The sequence below is a fragment of the Ovis aries genome, chromosome 3 (assembly GCF_016772045.2).
Source record: "Ovis aries strain OAR_USU_Benz2616 breed Rambouillet chromosome 3, ARS-UI_Ramb_v3.0, whole genome shotgun sequence".
Lineage (NCBI taxonomy): Eukaryota > Metazoa > Chordata > Mammalia > Artiodactyla > Bovidae > Ovis > Ovis aries.
The window spans coordinates 138,216,652-138,227,987 of record NC_056056.1 but is presented as its reverse complement, the minus strand read 5'-3'; the positions used below and the strand labels follow the sequence as shown (position 1 = coordinate 138,227,987).

The window sequence follows — 11,336 nt, the reverse complement described above, 5'->3', positions numbered from 1 at the left end:
CCTTCCAAAGAAATCCAAGGGCTGATCTCCTTTAGAATGGACTGGTTGGATCTCCTTGCAGTCCAAGGGACTCTCAAGAGACTTCTCTAGCACCACAGTTCAAAAGCATCAACTCTTCGGCACTCAGCTTTCTTCACAGTCCAACTCTCACATTCATACATGACCACTGGAAAAAACCATAGCCTTGACTAGATGGACCTTTGTTGGCAAAGTCATGTCTCTGCTTTTCAATATGCTATCTAGGTTAGTCATAACTTTTCTTCCAAGGAGTAAGCGTCTTTTAATTTCATGGCTGCAGTCACCATCTGCAGTGATTTTGGAGCCCCCCCAAAATAAAGTCTGACACTGTTTCCATTGTTTCCCCATCTATTTCCCATGAAGTGATGGGACCAGATGCCGTGATCTTCGTTTTCTGAATGTTGAGCTTTAAGCCAACTTTCTCACTCTCCTCTTTCACTTTAAATATAGATTTATTAAAAGGATGTTCACTATCTCTACACAGAACACTATAACACATTGTTAGGGAAATTAAGGAACTAGATGAATGGTGTGTTATTCAGGTTCATGGGTTGGAAAGCACAACAATGTAAGGCGGTCAATCTCCCAAACTGACTGTACCAGCTATCGATTTATTGCTCCTTAGCTCCAAATCTACCTTTCATTGCCTGATCTGTGATAACAGAGCTGGAATCTGTGAATATTTTCCCCTTGCCAGCTGATATGATTTTAACTTTGTCAGTAGAGGGCAGTAGAGGGATAGTGGTAAAGAAAGAGGTTCTCTTCTGGTTCTGGTGTACTCCCCTAGGCAGGCTCCTGCAGTACGTGTCTTCTGCATTTCTGGGCTCCTGCAGCTCTCATAACTTCTGAAATGCCAGGCTCATTCAGTGCATATAACTTATCAGGGCCTGCTTTACTAACTGGAATGGCTTATGTAATGCCTGGTTTCAGCAGTGCTCAGCTCAGCACCTCTCATGAATGGCTTCTTTGGCATCCCTTGCATGTCTGTAATAGGGTGCTACTGGTCTGACACCGCCCTTTGAATGGCTTCTTCTCGAAATCACTCAGGTGACTTTGCAGAGATGTCACAATGAGATATCACTCCCACACTGGTCAGAATGGCCATGATCAAAATGCCTGCAAATAATAAATTCTGGGGAGGGTGTGGAAAAATGTGAACCCTCCTATACTGTTGATGGGGATGTAAATTGGTACAGCCACTATACACCAGGACAGTATGGAGTCTCCTTAAAAAATTAAAAATAGAGTTACCATATGATCCTTCAATCCCACTCCTGGGCATACATCCAGAAAAAATGAAAACTCTACTTCAAAAATATATATACCTCAGTGTTCACAGCAGCAGCAGTATTTATAATAGCCAAGACATGGAAGCAACATACATGTCCATCAACAGATGAATGGATAAATATGTGATATATATGTATCTGTATATATATGTGTATGTGTGTGTGTATACCTAAATCTGTATGTATAAGCTTCCCAGGTGGTGCTAGTGGTAAAGAACCCACCTACAGGAGGTGTGAGAGATGCAGGTTTGATTGCTAGGCTGGGAAGATTCCCTGGAGTAGGAAATGATAACCCACTCCAGTATTCCTCACTGAAAAATCCATGGGCAGAGGAGCCTGTGTGGGCTACAGTCCGTGGGACTGCAGAGAATCAGACACGACTGAGTACAGTCCTTTGCTTACTTACTTATGAAAGAAAATAACATACATACATACATATAGTGGAATATTAGTCATAAAAAAGAATGAAACAATGCCATTACAGCACACGGATGGATCTAGAGATTATTATACTAAGTGAAGTAAGTCAGACAGAGACATACAAATACCATATGATATCGCTTATATGCGGAGTCTAAAAAAAGTGATACAAATGATACACGCTGAGGAAACCAGAATTGAAAGAGACATGTGTACCCCAATGTTCATTGCAGCACTATTTACAACAGCTAGGACATGGAAGCAACCTAGATGTCCATCGGCAGATGAATGGATAAGAAAGCTGTGGTACATATACACAATGGAATATTACTCAGCTTTTAAAAAGAACACTTTGAATCAGTTCTAATGAGGTGGATGAAACTGGAGCCTATTATACAGACTGAAGTAAGTCAGAAAGAAAAATACCAATACAGTAAATTAATGCATATATACAGAATTTAGAAAGATGGTAATGATGACCCTATATGTGAGACAGCAAAAGAGACACAGATGTGAAGAATAGACTTTTGGACTCTGTGGGAGAAGGCGAGGGTGGGATGATTTGAGAGAATAGCACTGGAACATGTATATTACCATATGTGAAACAGATCACTAGTCCAAGCTTGATGCATGAAACAGGGCACTCAAAGCCGATGCACTGGGACAACCTGAGGGATGGGATGGGGAGGGATTTGGGAGGGGGATTCAGGATGGGGGACACATGTACACCCATGGTTGATTCATGTCAGTGTATGGCAAAAACCACTACGATACAAACAATATTGTAAAGTAATTAGCCTCCAATTAAAATAAATAATTAATTTTAAAAAGACAGAAATAGACTCAGAAATATAGAAAACAAACTTGTGGTTGCCAGAGAGAAAAGTGAGGGGGAGTGTTAAATTGAGAACTGGGGATATAACAGATAACGCTACTATGTACAGTACTGCTATAGTACATAGTAGTACTATGCATGCATGCTCAGTCACTTCAGTCATGTCTGACTTTTTGCAAGCCTTGCAACCCCATGGACTGTAGCCCTCCAGACTCCTCTGTCTATGGGGATTCTCCAGGCAAGAGTCCTGCAGTGGATTGCCATTTTCTTCTCCAGAGAATCTTCCCAACCCAAGGATCAAACCCATTATCTCTTGTGTCTTCTGCACTGGCAGGTGGATTCTTTACCACTGCACCACCAGGAAAGCCCATATATGTGTATGTATGTGTCAGTCACTCAGTCATGTCCAGCTCTTTGTGATCCCATGGACTATAGCCTGCCAGGCTCTTCTGTCCATAGAATTCTCCAGGCAAGAATATGGGAACCGGTAGCCATTTCCTTCTCAAGGGATCTTCCTGACACAGGGATTGAACCCAGGTCTCCTGCATTGCAGGCAGATTCTTTATCAACTGAGTCACCAGGGAAGCCCAACTTAAAGGCTGGTCTATGTCTGCCCAGAACAAGGGGTGCAGCCCCATGTATGTGTATATATATATATAAATGCATCACTTTGCTATTCCTCTGAAACATTGTAAATTAAATATACTTAGTTAAAAAATAATTAGAGCTGGTGAGGATGTGGAGAAAGGTAACACTTATGTACTGTTCCTGGGAATGTAAATTGGTACAGCCACTATGGAAAACAGTATTTATGTGCTTCTAAAAACTAAAAATACAAGTACCATAAATTGGAACCTAATAATCCCATCTCTGGATAATACCCAAAGGAAATTAAATTACTATGCCAAAGAGATATATTGAGGAGATAGTTCAAAGAAATGTTCTTTGCAGCATTACTTACAAAACCAAGACACGGTTGCAACCTAACTGTCCACTGATAGATGAAAAGATAATGAAACAGTGGTATATGTGTGTATGTGTGTATAGAATAGTCTGTTATATATGATATATAATAGACTATTATTCAGCCATAGAGAAGAAGGAAATCCTACCTTTTGCAACAACATGGATGAACTGTGACAGCATTATTTTAAGTGAAATAAGTCAGACAAGAAAAGACAAATACTGTATTAATTCACTTATATTTGAAATATAAAAAAAACTGAATCTATAGAAATAGAGTTGAATGGTGATTTCCATGCGCCAGGTGGTAGGAGAAATGAGATGTTGATCAAAGGGTGCAAACTTCCAGTTGTAAGATAAGTAAATTCTGGAAATATAATGTACAACATATTGAAAGCAGTCAGCAATACTGTATTGAAGTTAGTGAGAGAGTAGATCTTAAAATGGTCTCCCTAAAAAAAATAAACAAACTCATGCCCATGAATTTAATTATGCTTACCATGTACCCCACCAGCCAGAAGTGGCTTGGCTATCTGAAAGATGGGACAGGCTTACTGAAGACTCAATTATGACACAATTGAGAGGTAACATCCTGAAAAGGATGGAATTTAGTATTATAGGATGCAATATTTTTCTTGAATCAGAGATCATTAATATTTTGCTATCTCCCCCATAAAGAAGCCTGGGAATAAAAGGGTGGAAGTGTGGGTGTTCCTTTCATTATTATATAAAACAACCCATCCTGGGTTATTGTATGTATGTACTTTCCTGGTTTTCATATCTTAATCCTTGAGGAGAAATGTTTAAAGCATGCTAAAAACAATGGTTCCTATGAAGGGGAAGGTAAGATAGCTACTTGGCCGTTTTGGGCTTCTTTTGCCTCTGAGCCAATAGACAAAAAAGAGCTTACTCAACTGGCTGGAGTGATTGACCCTGATTATGAAGGGGAAATTGGATGGCTGCTACCAAATGGTATCAAGGAACACTAGATCTGGAATGCAGAGTAGGCTCTGGGTTTTCTCTTTCAATGCCAAATAGTAGATTAAGTTAATAGAAAACAATGGCACGCTACTATCACAAAAAAAAAAAAAAAAGGTGACAGAATATTGAGAACTTAGGCTTTTCATAAATAGTAACTTTACTAGGTTAAGAACTCTAATTAGGTTCTGGCTGAGGACAGAGGAATAATAAAACAGTGGAGAAAGAAGCCATAGATATCAATTTTGTCTATATGATCAAGTAGAGAAATGAGGACTGTAATAGGTTTGGATAGATGTACATATTTATTTATACATTTCCACCAACAGTAGAGGCTTCTAATTCCTCCAGATCTTTGATAACACTCTATCTTTTTTTTAATAGCCATTTTAATAGGTTTGAGGTGGTATGTAATTGTTTTTAGTTTGCATTTCCCTGATGATTACCTATTTCTAGCACTTTTTCAAATGCCTGTTGACCATTTGTATGTTCTCTATGGGAAATGTCTATTTATTTCTATTACACATTTTAAAATTTGGTTATTTGCTCTTTCTGCTGATCTCTTTATTTATATTGGTCTGTTACAGTTTTCTATTTCTTCTTTTGTTTTTCTGGGAAGAATTTAATCTTACCTTTCTTTCTTTTACTTTTTAGTTTATATTGGAGTTTAGCCAATTAACAATGCTGTAACAGTTTCAGGTGAGTAGCAAAGGGACTGAGCAATACATATACATGTATCTATTCTCTCCCAGACTCCCCTGGCATCCAGGCTGTCCTGTAACATTGAGTTCTCTGTGCTATACAGTAGGTCCTTGTTGGTTATCCATTTTAAATATAACAGAGTGTATATGTTGATCCCAAACTCCCTAACTATCTCTTCCCTCTCTTCTTCCCCCTTTGTCTTTATTTCTAAGGAAGAATTTTACTGGATACAGTATTCTTGTTAATTTTTTTCTTTCAGCACTTTGAATATATCATCTCAATCTTTCCTGGCATGAGAGGTTTCTGCTGAGAAATTCACTGATAGCCTTATGAGATTCCCTAATATGTGATGAGTTGCTTCTCTCTTGCTGCTTTCAAAATTCTGTATCTTTGAAAATGTAGTTATAATGTGTCAGTGTAGACTTGGTTTCTTCTATCTGACATCCTTTGGCATCCTGAATATGGATGCCAATTAGTCTCCTTATATCTGGGAAGTTTTCAGCTATTATTTATTTAAATAAGCTTTCTGCCCCCTTCACCATCTCTTCTCTTTCTAGGACTCCTAAGATGTGTATATTAGTTCAACTGATAAGAGTTCCCTGAGTCCTTTAGGCTTTCTTCACTGTTTTCATTCTTTTTTCTTTGATTCTATGACTGTATAATTTACACTCTCCATCTTTGAGTTCATAGATTCCTTTTTCTGTTTTATCAAGTCTACTAGCGAAGTTTTCATTGCAATCATTGCATTCTTCAGCTCCAGTATTTTTTATTAATTACTTTTACAGGGTACGGCAGATTTAATTTTCTAAAGATGATATTTCCTTTGATATTCTCATTGGTTAGTGGGTCTGCTCTTCGCTACAAATCTGAGTGGGCTTAGACTCTCTTGTAATAAGAATTAAGTAGAAGTGATGCTGGATGACTTCCAAGATAAGGTCAGAAAAGGCTATGATACTTTTACCCTATTTTCTTGACCTCTCATACTCAGAGCTCTGGGATGCCATGCATAAAGTCTGGTTATCCTAAGGGTACTATGCATTGTTGAAGCCAAACCACATGGTAAAGTCTTCTTTAGATGCTCTGATAGAAAATCTTTGTCTTCAAGCCCTCCCAGCCTATGTGTCAGATACCGTGACTGAATGAGCATTTAGGTGACTTCATTCCCTATCTTTTGAGCCTTTGACTCCTCCTAGCTGAAGCCCAGATGGGGTGAAGCACATACAAATCATCCTTGCTGTGCCCTTTCCAATTTCTGACCCACAGAACCCCTTACTGCTGTATTGTTTCTGGAACTTGTTTCTGAATGGCTGGAGAGACAGAGGCTAATGAGATTAGGTAGAGGAAAGAGAAGGTAAATGATAGAACTTTAGTTCTCTCTGGCTCAGTAGGTGTTTATGGTCAGCAAATCACCTGTATACTGGAGTTAAATGCAGTTAGTATGGGTGGGAGATGTCAAAATTTTCCTGGGTTTTGAGAACATCTGTCATGTTTCAGAGGTAGGGGCTCATGGAAGCTAGTTTAAAGTATGTTTTTCAGTCCATCATCAATAAAGCAGTTTGTTGAAATTTTACATGGACTTTTAGCAACTATTCCTGTCTCATTTTATTTATCTTTTAAAGTCTTTCTTCTTTTTAAAATTTTTATTTATTTATTTGGCTGCACTGGGTCTTCATTGCTGTGTGCAGGCTTTCTCTAGTTAAAGTGAGTGAGGGCTACTCCCTAGTTGCAGAGGCTTTTCATTGTAGTGACTTCTCTTGTTGCTGAGCATGGGCTGTAGAATATGTGGGCTTCAGTAGCTGTGATGCGTGGATGCCCTGCTGCATGCGGAATCTTCCCCAACCAGGGATCAAACCTGTGTCTTCTCTATTGGCAGGCAGATTCTTAACCACTGGACCACCAGGGAAGTCCTTTCTCTCATTTTAAATCCATAGTGTCATTGCCAGTTTTTCTCCTTTTCTATATCTTTATGGTCATTTTTTAAATGGTTGAGGGTTGTTTTTTTTTTAAGATATTGATGCATAACCTTGTATTCATTTTAGGTACACAACATAGTGTTTGATGTATGTATTAATATATCCTGCGAAATGATCACCACACAGTTATATTTTTTTTCTTGTGATGAGAACTTTCAAGGCCTACTCTCTTAGCAAATTTGAAATATACTATAGAGCATTGTTAACATGTCTTCGTGCTGTACATTACATCCCTAGGACTCGTTTGTCTTGTAACTGCAAGTTTATACCTTTTGATCACCATTGCCCATTTTACCCAACTCCTCCACCTATGGTAACCACTAGTTTCCTCTCCTTTCCAGTATTCTGATTTGTTCTTTTTTATCATTTCTGTCTCTTTATTGATATTCTCATTTTGTTCTTGTGTCATTTTCCTGAATCCATTTAACTGAGTTCTATTGTAATTCACTGAGCTTCTTTCATAAGATTGTTTTGAATTTTGTCAGCAAATCCATAGATCTCCATTTCTCTAGGGTCAGTTACTAGAGATTTATTTTACTCCTTTGATTATGTTATAGTTTTCCTGATCATTCAAGTCCCTTGTAGCTTTGTGCTGATGTCTGCATTTTTCAAGTCACAAATACCTCTCGCAGTGTATATGATGACTGAGGGGAAAAGACTTTCATCAAAATGTCTGGCCAGAGATTATTGGCCTATGTTCCTAAATTATCCAAATGACCAGTCTTTTTTTTTTTTTTTTTAATGGAGGCTATAATCTCTTGTTCCCTCTGGTGTTTAACTTTGCTCGTTCTGTTAGCACTTGATGTGAGGCTACACAGGAACTGTCCCTGAGCTACTGCACAGAAAGAATGTGGACATTGGAGGCATGGCCCACCCCTCTTACTCCCTTCTGAGGGAGAAGCCTTGGTTCCGCATGTTTTCCCAATCTTGAAGATCCTTGCTAGCTGTAGGAAGACACCCTCTGCTTTTCCTTGGTTGTTAGCTGATTCAGGCATCTGGATTATGCTGTTTCTTCAACACTTGTTATGAGGAGAGGTAGGACGTGGCCCCTTGGGGAGTGGGTGCACAGACAGGCTGGGAGGCTGGGTGCACACTCCATTCTCTTCTTCCCACCATGGCAGAGGCCATTGGCTGAGCACATCTGCCTTGGCTCTGGGCTGCACTGTTTAGGGGGGAGGTTAATGCAGGAAAAGTGAAAGTGCTCTTCTCACCTATTTCAATGTGACTGTTCTTGGTTATTGTGCTTCCCTGGGGTGCTGAAACATCTGTAATTCTTATAAAGACATCTTGGTTCATGTATCATTTTTACATTGTTGTTTCTATGGGGGAACAAGGATTGAGCTTTTCTATTCCTTCATTTTGCTGATCTCACTTGTAGGTTAATCTTTAAAGAATAGGCTATTTCAGTGGGACTGTGGTAGAATATGTGTAGGGATGAATTTAGCTAGGGTGGATACAATAACTATTAGGACAGTGTGCATCTTCATTTAGGAGAAAGTGTGAGAAATTATTCACTTATAATAAGAATGGCATTTTTAAATGATCATGTTATGACTTTTAATTTTGATGCATATAACTAGATCAATTTATGAAAGTTTAGTTAATATAAAGTATCCTCAACAATGTATACACATATCTGTGTGCCCATTTTATTACAGTATTTCTTGATATTTTCTTATGTTTGTTAAGAAAAAGATAAAAATAATGCTCTTTTGATGTTTTAATTTGCTTTAATTTATTCGTTTTTTTTTCTCATTTACAGTGGGTATATACACCAAATATAAATGCTACATTTTATAATGTATGCCTTTTGCCAAGGGGTTGTAGCAAAATGCAAAATCAGTTTTTAGTATAACAGTATGTTCAGTCTTCTTATATATTTTTATTGTGGCAAAAACATAAAATTTACCCTCTTCACATATTTTAAGTGTATAGTATTGTTAACTATATGCATATTGATGTGTAGAAGATCTTCAAATTTTTTATCTTGTTTGACTGAAACTCTGTACCCATTGAATAGCAGCTTCCCAATTCCCTCTTCCCCCAGCCCCTGGCAACCACCATTCTACATTCTGCTTCTATGAGCTTGCTTTTCATTTCCTTCTCCAGGGGATCTTCCTGACCCAAGGATCCAACCCAGGTCTACCTGCATTGCAGGCAGATGCTTTAACCTCTGAGCCACCAGGGAAGCCCATAAGTAAAACTACAGAACGGTTTTTTTCCTCTGACTGGCTTATCTCCTTAGCACAATGTCCTCAAGGTTCATCCATCCGGTCACACACTGTAGAATTTCCATCTTGTTTTAAAGCTGAATAATACTCCACTGAATGCATCTGCCGCATTTTCTTTACCCATTCCTCTGCTCATAGATATTTAACATGTTCATCCTTTGATTTCACTATTCTTTGACTATGCCTGTGGTGCCATCAGGTCAGATGAATGGGGGATGCTGAACTCACTCATTTTGGAAAATTAAATGTGTATAGGTTACTTGTTCTTTGCCTTTGTACTAATAGAGTCCTTTGTGTAAATCCATAGGTAAAGGTCCTAGGCTCAGGATCTTTGTTCTTGTTGGTCTTTTTTCTGGTTCTGGCTCCTCAAATGTAGTGAAGTCACTGCTTCTGGACTAGTTTCCAGAGGCTGTGGTAGGAGCTGATGTCTCTAAATGTTTGCCCTCAGACCCAGGATGGGCAAAATAGTTCTCTGACTATATTTCTTAGTGTTTGGAAGTCACTTAACTTTGAATAAGAAACAAATACACTTGAATTTTATTAAAAATGAAGAACCATAGAAGCTGTAAGTTTACAAAGTTCTCTTCCCTTGTAGATTGGTTCTCTATTAGAACAAGCATCCTATTGCCATTTTTTAAAACCCTGAGACACATACCTGGTGCCTTAGCATCCTCTGCAAAGCTGCCTTCACCTGCTGGTTGTTGAAGCTGTAAATGAGGGGGTTTATCAAGGATGTGATCACACCATACTGTATAGAGACAACTCGGTCCAGGATTGATCCTGAAGAGGGGCTAATGTACCTGAATAGAGTCATTCCCATAGAACAAGAGCACCATGGTGAGGTGGGAGGAGCAGGTGGAGAAGGCTTTGCCTTGGCCTTTAGAGGAGGAGATAATTAGAATGGCAAGAATGATTTTAGAGTAAGAGAAGAGGATCAGGAAAAGTGTCAAGTCCTAGAAATGCAGCAGAACCAGCCAGCAGGATAGTGTTAGGCATGGTATCACTGCAGGAGAGAGGGAAGAGTGAAAGCAGTTCACAGCTGAAGGGGGAGATGATATTGGGACCCCAGAGCTATAAGTTCTGGGTACAAAGGCTATTCACTAGTGCGTTCAGAAGCCCCATCACCCATGCTGCACTGACCACTGCAATGCACAGAGGTCCATTCATGATCACAGAGTAGAGCAGAGGGTGACAGATGGCACTATAGTGGTCATAGGCCATAGCAGAGAGCAAGCAGGTCCCAGTGCCGCCAGAAAATGTGAAAAAGAAACTCTGGGCAATGCATCCCCACACTGAAATGGTCTTCCTCTGAGACAGGAAATTCTGCAGCATCTTGGGTATGGTGACTGAAGAGTGGCATTTGTCTAGGAAAGACGAATGACCAAGGAAGAAGTACATGGGCGTGTGCAGGTGAGGATCAGCCCTGATCACCAGGATCATCATCAGGTTCCCCATCAGGGTCAGGAGGTAAGTCCCCAAGAAGAGAACAAAGAGCATGATCTGGATATCCAGGTCAGTAGACAACCCCAACAGCACAATTTAATCAATAATGCTAAGAGTTTTCATGGTTTCTTAGATATTCCATCCTTAAAAAATTTTTTAAAAAATTTACTTATTTAGTGGGGTAATGATCTGAGTCATTCTCTGGGAATAGGATTTTTAATTTATAAAATATCCCCTTTTTAGCTTAAGCCAGAAAGTGAATTTGAGGATAAATAAATATCTGACTATCCTATTACTCTATTAAATATTGCAACTTTCCTTTTCCTGACTCTAAGTACTTCCTATGAAGGTAAACATCCCATTATACGTAACACCTCTAACATACAGATAATGGATTTAGTACATTAAAGATTATCTGTCCCTGTTAGAATTTATATTTTACACAGGAAAGGATCTTTATTGGTTTCTGCCCTTCCATCCCATG

At 39.0% G+C, this 11,336-nt stretch overlaps 1 pseudogene; it reads right to left on the bottom strand.

The window, feature by feature from the left end:
* Positions 1–10,043: 10,043 nt before the first annotated feature.
* LOC101105490 (olfactory receptor 8S1-like) lies at positions 10,044–10,975 on the bottom strand (annotated as a pseudogene).
* Positions 10,976–11,336: the final 361 nt, after the last annotated feature.